This window comes from Hydra vulgaris, chromosome 09 (genome assembly GCF_038396675.1).
Source record: "Hydra vulgaris chromosome 09, alternate assembly HydraT2T_AEP".
In the NCBI taxonomy this organism is placed as follows: domain Eukaryota; kingdom Metazoa; phylum Cnidaria; class Hydrozoa; order Anthoathecata; family Hydridae; genus Hydra; species Hydra vulgaris.
The window spans coordinates 58,604,364-58,613,006 of NC_088928.1; the positions used below are offsets into that span (position 1 = coordinate 58,604,364).

At 27.4% G+C, this 8,643-nt stretch overlaps 1 long non-coding RNA gene across 1 annotated transcript; it reads left to right on the forward strand.

Annotated features, from left to right (window-relative positions):
* Window positions 1-768: 768 nt before the first annotated feature.
* LOC136084891 (uncharacterized) lies at window positions 769-2,610 on the forward strand. The gene is made up of 2 exons (XR_010640925.1): window positions 769-2,153; window positions 2,290-2,610. It is a non-coding gene; the product is annotated as an uncharacterized LOC136084891 (long non-coding RNA).
* The last annotated feature ends 6,033 nt before the right edge of the window (window positions 2,611-8,643 follow it).

The following is an 8,643-nucleotide window of genomic DNA, read 5'->3' on the forward strand; positions in this document are numbered from 1 at the left end:
GATGTGAAGAAATTTCTGGTGTTTTAAAATACCTTCAACACGGCTGTTTCACTCGATATAAATCGTCATGAGTTTATCAAAAAAAAAAGTATTTCCGCATAAAAAGTATAAAAATTCACAAACTTTAAAAAAATAGTAACTTTTTTTATATAAATGCTTTCATCTTGCAATTAAAAAAATATAAAAGATCTATCTTTCCTTGTTAAATAAATATTTACATTAATTGGTATAAAAATAAATATTGCCAAAATATTTTTAATAATTTAGAACCACTTTTCTAATTTTCGCATATTTTCCGGAAAACATGAGTTGGGCCAACTAAGATTTCATAACATAGCTTTGTGCTTGATATTTGAAATTTGGAACACTTAACCCTAAATGTCCATTCTATCAGATTCCTCCGTCATCCTAGAGAATTTTTTACAAAAAGACTGTTTTTAAAGCATTTATATTTTTTAATTGATCGTTTTTAAATGCAAAACGTAACTTTTTTGATTGAAGACGTAAGTTAATAAAATTTCAACCTTTTATGCAAATGAAAATAAAAAAATTATTTTACGTGCCTTCAGCTATGTTATGAAATATGTTTTCAAAAATGTCATGTTTTACAACTAATCTTGTTAATTTTAGGCTTACATTTGTGTTGACGTTTTTTTGCGATGACGTAACCTTTATGCGTTACGCCCCAAACTATTTATTAACAAATATTCTCCAAACAACTGTTTCGCGAGTCAATTTTTGAAGTATAAACAAAGTTACGCAGAATCAATTTTTGAAATGTAAACAAAGTTACGCGGAATTTTTCTCTTTGGATTATCAAACTAATATCAGATAAGTTGTTAAATCCACTTTTATCTAGTGCATATATTTGTTAATTAATATTATTTTATTGGTTTTTATTATATTTATTAATAAGTCAATATTATTTTGATAACAATATATTCAACTGAGAGGGAAATTCTAAAACAACATATTGGATGGAAAAATGGTTGGGAAGATAGGTGTAATTTTCCTTTTGTTAAGCGATTAATTAAGACAGATAAGATCAGTAACAATGCCATTTCCATTTTAATGACAGTCTTTAAAATAAGAGGTGATTTATTTAGTTTTATAAGTTTTCTTTTGCCAATTGATTTTGATATGCCTAGTAATGACGAGTTTGATAAAATGTGCCTAAAGTTAACACGCCAAAAAAAGAAATATAAAAAAAATTTTAAAGCTATAAAAAACGAAGAATTTTTTAAAATGCAACTGTCGCAAGCTCCACCCAAAAAAAAAAATCAGCAGATGCAGATGACTTTTTCACTTTAAATAACAGTCAGGAGCTACTGAATCAAACTGATCAATTAACTTCTGAAAATAAAACAAATATGGAGCAGATAGAAAAATTTAAAATGCAAGTATTTAAGTTGGAAGCTGAAATTACAGATTTAAATTCTAAAAATAGGGCTCTCAACACACATTGTAACTCATTAAGTTCTCAATTAGAGACTATGAGTATTTGGCTAATTACTGAGCTTCATCAATATATAAATTTATTTGCTATTGAGTTTCATGCTTGCTTTCCAAATGAAAGTATCACATGAAAAATGCATGAACTTATTTTTAATGTGCCACTATTTGTAAAATTCCATAAAACTATTGGGTTGCTAAGTGAAGAGGAGGGAGAGTGTTTGCATAATAGCGTAAATAAGGAATTAAGACAGTTGCATTCAGTAAGAAATCAGGAGCAGAAGCTGCATCTTGTTTTAAAACGCTTTAAATTGCACAGCAAAGCTGATAGGAAGCTTCAAGATTCTAAGGTGAGAAAGTGTGTTGTGTGTTCTGAGCGTGGCGAAAATTCATTTTATAGACAAGGTCTTTGTCTTGTTTGTGGTCATCAAATTTAGTTAAAATATTTAAAAAATTAAAAACAGCAACAACAAAAAAAACTATTTAAAAGTAAGATAAATTATACGAGATCTTTAATTTATATATAAGATAATTTTATTCTGTTCTAATATTTGTGTAATGTTAGTTTAAAATATTATTTTTAATATATTGATTTTATATATTAGGTAGGTGCCCATTCTGTTCTTATCTTCAGAAGTTATTTATACCTATGCAATACCTTCGCTCAGGTTAAAGAATGGAATACTAGTCTTGCATCAAATGTATGTAAAAATCTAGCTTTTATATATTAACTTGTGATCAGAGCAACTGGTATGTTGTTTGGGTATGATCTTGTATGTTTGTGTATTTAATTTAAAAAATGTATTGTCCTTCATTAAATGAACCTTTTTTTTATAGATATATTACATATCCATTCGATGTTTATCACCAGAAGTTAGTTCTACCTTTGCAGTACCTCTGCTCTACATACCTCCTCGCTGGTTAAAGAATGGAATATAAATCTCATATCAAGTTGGTGTAAAAATTTAGTTCAATAAATTAAGAATTTGTAAACGTTATCAAAATTTTGAGTGGAGCAATTGTTTTTCTGGTTTAGCATGAGTATGAATCTGATATCAATTGGATGTACAAAGATAGTTTACTACTTAAAGAACCTATCAGTAAACCAACTGATTATAAAACAGTTTTTAATGGGAATAAAAACAAATTTTCAAAAGATTTCAATTAGCTATTTGTATATTCAAACACTTTATTTACTGAGAGAAGAGACTATAGATTCAAGTGCTATAAAATAATTCTACTACCAAAAGCGAGGTCAATTCAAAAACTTAAACTCAAATTTGGTCATGAATTATTTTATTAGACTTGGTGAGTGTTTATTTATTAACAACTTAACACCATATTATTAGAACTGTATGCACAGAAAAAATAAATGCTTAAGCTTTAAATGTTTTGACTAAATATTCCAAAATCGAAATCTGGCTTTATTTTGCAATGCAATGAATTTATTGGCTTAGGAAAATAAGTTTCTAAAACAAGAACTCCTAGGTTTAAAAATGTACTCTTTTAACAGCTAATCCCCCTTTTAACTACATTTTTCATAACTTTGCGAAAAGTGCGGTTTGCTTTCAGACCTCAATAAAGTCTGTTTTAGCTATCCTTAAACAATTAAGTAAGGTTTTTTTGTTTTTATAATGGTAAAACAATGGGTATATTTGAGAATAACTATCAGAAATAAATTTTTCTGATTTTTTTTTTGATAAAAAGTAACATCAAATTACTTGAATTCAGCCAACTTCATCATTTGTCGCGTTTTTTTTAAACTTAAAGAAGTTTTTTTACTAATGCATTAAATGTCGTAAGATGAAACATTTTATTGGTGTTTTTATTCTTTTTACAAAACAAAATTATCTTTGTTATTTTAAAAGTTATAGAAGTTTTAGTAACACCCCTTAAGTCAATATTTTCAAAAAATAACAAGAAGCCGTTAAGCTCGGTTTGAAACAGCCGTGTCAAAATCCAAAATATGATGCTGTGAATGATGAAACAAATGTCTGCAAAATTTTTGGAATTCCTCCTCAAACCCTTATTAGGAAGCAGATAAAAAAGCTTATTGAGAAACTAGCTGCTTTTAAAGATGATAATTTAGAAAAATCGAGTATTGATGTTGATGAAAATATAATGGCTGTCGTTAGAAATGAAGAATCACAAGTTCGAGCCTCCCTGTCATGAAGAGAAAAGTTACAATAACAAATTGCACAAAGCATGAAAGCTATCAAATCAGAAATACAAACTTCAAATTTAATGTCAATAATAAAGAAAGAAATGCACCTGTTTGAAAATGGTGGAAACCGGGGGCATAATTTGGAATTAGTATACCAATATTTGTTATCTATTCCACCGACGAGCATCAAACCTGAGCGGGCATTTTCTGCAGCTGGGTATTTGGGAAGTAAAATAAGGAGTAGGCTAATTGACCAAACCTTAGATGCTCCACTATTCTTCCGGGCATATTTTCAGACAAAAAAAGAAAGTTTGTAAATAAAATATGCATTTAATATGAATTGTTTTTTTGTTTTACATTTATTATTTAGCTACCATTTATTTATAAATATAAAATAAAGATTTTCTTTAATTTTTGTTACTCGATATTAATAAACAACTTATTTTGTTATTTTTTACAAAGTAGCTTGTTGCTACAGCTGCTACATCGGTAGCCAAATTTAAGACAATTTATGTTTACAAATTTATTTTGAAATTTGGATTGTTTAGTGACTTTAGTCAAATGCACTTTAAATGTTCAAATGTTATTTACATATCCAATTATTTGATGAAGATTATTCTGTAAAGTCTGTAATCTTAAAACATAATATGGAAGGTACCGTATATGTATTTCTGCATCATTTTAAGATCTTTATATACACCAGCTGCCTATTACACAATTGAAACAATTTAAGGCGCCATAGAAAATTAATTTAAGTTATTAAGGCATAATGAAATTAAATAAAACATCAAAATAATGACATCAAAAAGTATATTCAAATATGCAGTATTAACTTCTGTTTTTTAGCAAATACCTCACATTATATATAATCCTGGGATCCCGGGATTTTAACTTCTTCAATTCCGAAATCCCGGGATCGTAAATCAAGCCCGGGATTGCAATCCCTAATTATAACTGAAAATCAAAACTTTTTGTTACCCCCTCCCTCCTTTAAAAGAACTATAGGCCCCCTTAATATCAAAATTGTGGTTACGGCTCTGCATATACATATGAAACACATTATATTAAAAAAAAAAAATCCATGCATAATTTTTTTTCAGATATAAACATTAAAATAGTTGCATGCAAAAATATAACAGGAACTTTCATTAAAGCTATCAAGAAAGACTGTAATTTTACTGTCCTATATAATCTTCATCTAAAACATGCACAAAAATAAACAGGTTTGGAGAAAAAATAATTAATTTGATAATGAACAAAGTAAGCAAATTCAAAGAGAAAACTGATACACTATTTTGTTGATGTACGAATTTATTATTATGTCAAATTTTACGTGACATAAAAGTTTTATAACAGCTCTACGTCATAAAAAATTAAAAATGGCTCGTATTATTCATATTTAGTAAAAGATTATATTTAGGTGATAAATGTATACTTATTTATTTGAAATGTACTAAATTGAAAATTATAAATTATTGATATCCTTAATCTTTTTATTATATTTAAACAAGAAGGAACGTTTGAGTTGTTTTATATTAATAGAGCTTTATAAACAATTCATACAGCAGTTGCATAATTTTAGACTACTAAATAAAATGTCTAAATATTTTTAAATATTAAAACGATTGCAAAACTTTAATGCCTGATCTTAGGATTATAAAAAAAAATATTTTTATATTTAAATGAAACTCTAATTGCTAGGTACCGTACAGTTATATTTTAAACCTTTCAGCATACTGCAGAGGTAGTTAAGAATTGAAACATACGTATTTTGAAAAAAAAGTGTTCATATTAATAATACGTTTACTTTGTTAAACAATGTAACATTGTTACATTGTTTGCAAACAGTGTAACATTTTGAAAACATTGGAATGTATAAGTATAAAAATAACACTTTATGGCATTTAATGTTTGTATTTTTGTTTTATTTGAACAATTAAAATAATATTGAATGTTATTTTTTTGTTTGTTTGTTTAAAATATATCAAAAATACAAACATTAATTGCCATAGAATGTTATTTTTAAACTTATATATTGCAACGTTTTTAAAATGTTACACTGTTTAATTGTAAAGTAAACAAAAATTGGCACTATATCTAATTAAAGATGATTAAACTTATTTTTGCTTTAAAATAAGTTAAATCATTTTTACAAAATCATTATTCTTTTTGAATCTGTCAAAATATCTTTATGTAAGTATTATTGTTTAAAAAATCGGTTGTAACAAAATCCCCGTTCACTGAATTACTGGTGATAAGGTGCCGAGTCGTGCATAAACACATGCCCTTTATTAAAATTCTTGAATCTGGAGCAGGAGTCTGTTTTCCAGTACTCTCTCGTACTGATCCTGTTTCATAGTCCCTTTCACGAAGTAGAGGCAACCATAACCTTGGCTGAGATAATAGATTATATTATTACGTTCACAGGATATTTAACCTTTTTCTACCAAACAGTACTAATGAAATTTTTCTTTTGGGCGTTATTGGACAAATGAGTTTTTGTCCACCAAATTTAAAATATTGAATTGTAATGCAAACTTGCAAAATATTACCAAATTTATAAAGATATAATTTTTCTAAACTAAACTGTCTAGTACTAACAGGGTTCTTTCAATATTACAAGCCATTTACTCTACTCCAGTTTAGTACAATAGTTGTGTTCTGGTATTTTCTAGTAAATTACAGTAGCAATTTTTTTTTATGGCGTTAGTTAAACGTGGTTTTTTGGTTAGACGATAACCCATTAAATTCTCTTAAACTATCCGTCTCCGGACCGTCCTTTTGACGACGTTGATTTCTTCATCGTTTATTATCCTAATTAGATGAGTCAGACTTTTTTCTATTTTTTAAGGAAGATGTCCCTGGTTTTACGGTTATAACGTGGAGTATTGGTCCTTTCTCTGCCACTTTTTTGAACGTGGTCACTTTGGAGAGCATTATTAAATATTTCCTTTTATGGTGACTTTTCGAAAAAGCACTTGACTGCATCAATGTTCTGTTTGCTTTGTTTATGCTTCTGTATAGAACGCTATTCAAGTGATCAGTTTTTAAATCCAGTTTTGAAATTGAATATTGAAAAAGCAAGCAGAAGAAACAGCCATGCAGCTGTGGCGCAGTGGGCTCAGAATCTAGAGGTCCGACGTTTGACGCCGGTTTTATCCAATAAGCGAAATTGGTAAAGAAAGAAGCATGAACTTCTTATTCCTCTAAAAATCCAAACTTTCTAATCCCCAATTATAAACTATTTTTTTATGAAAGAAAAGCAAACAAAAGAGGAGGTGGAATAATAACCTACATTCGTAATGACCCAATTGATAAAGTTACAAACAATCTCTCGATTTCCGATACTGACAGTGAGGTCTTTACAGTAGTATTAATAATTAATGATACTACAAAAATCTTTCAAATTACATGAAACAAATATATATTAAAAACAACTCTGAACAAAAAAGGCAATTTTGTATCGGTGACTTAAATATAAATTATTGTAACCATTATCACCATACAAATAACAAAAGTATTTTTTGACGATATGATTCAACATTACGTGTTCCTAATTATAAACAAGCCCACCCGGGTAACTTTTACTTCAACTACAAGTATTAACAATATATTGACAAATTTAATTTAAGACACATCTTTAAAAGCAGGAATAATTAAAATGAATATATCTGACCACTTTCCTATTTATTTCTCACTTTCCTCCACATATTTCAACATGCAAAAAAAAACAATAACCATAAATAAAAATATTCAAAAGAAGCATTAATAAATCTTCTTCCCAAAAATTTAAAGACCCGCTGGTTAGAATTTCTATTTATTTCGTCATTTTACACATTTTACAATGTTATCTATAAATTTAAACAAATATATATAATTACAAGCTGACTGGGGCAAGTAGAAGTCAAAATGACTTATCATCAAGCTCCTTTGTGAAATACAAAAAAAATACAATTAAATTTTACATCTTCCAATGTTACATAAAAGAGTGAAATTAATAAGTTTAAAAAAAAAAAAAAAAATTTGGTTAGAAATTTTAGAAGGTTAAAAAAGAACTTAAAGTTAAAAAAAGAACTTAAAGTTAAAAAAAGAAGAAATTTAAGATAAAGTTAAAATATGAAATAACAAATAAAAAATTACAAACCTGTACATATTCGTATACATATGTAAATTGGTCAAAAGTATATAACGAATCTAGCCTCGGTCACACAAACTCTGCTTAAAATAAATTCAAAAGTCATTTTCCTAAATCTTTATAATAAACATTTTCCAAAAGTTATAAAAGAAATGAAAGCAAAATACTTGACCACTCCTTGGATTAGCAGAAGAATATGAAAATTATCAAAGCAAAAACAAAAACTATACATAAAATACCCTAAAAAATAGAATCGAAGATAACTTATCGAAGTATAAGCAATATAAAAATCTATTTGAAAAAATTAAAAGAAAATTAAAATTTTTTATTTTATTCCAAGCAAATTCAATAATTCAAGGGAGATAATAAAAAAACCTAGGAAATTATGAAAGAAGTAATTGGTAAAAATAAAATAAACTCAAACCAACTACCTCCAAAAATCCTCTTAAATGAAAAAGAATTTAATAATAAAAAAGTTATTTCTGAAGAATTTAACAAACACTTTAAAAGTATCGATTCTAAACTTGCTTCTAAAATTCAACCTACAAGTTTTTCATTTGAAAGTTACATTAAGAACTCTGATTGCTCTCTTGTTTTCAAGGGTTTAGAATACGAAGAACTTGAAAATGCAATAAAAACATAAAAAAATAAAAAATAAAAGTCGAGGTATTGATGATATCTCAACCAATGTATTTTTGAATGTTCTTCCTGAAATAATTAAACCCATTTTCCAAATATTCAACTCCTCAATTATTACAGGAACTGTACCCGATAATCTAAAAATAGTTAAAATAGTACTATTCTCCTGGGAGTTTTTCTCCTTGACTAACTACAGACCTATATCAATTTTTCCCGTATTATCAAAACTCCTTAAACGAATGATTTACAACCG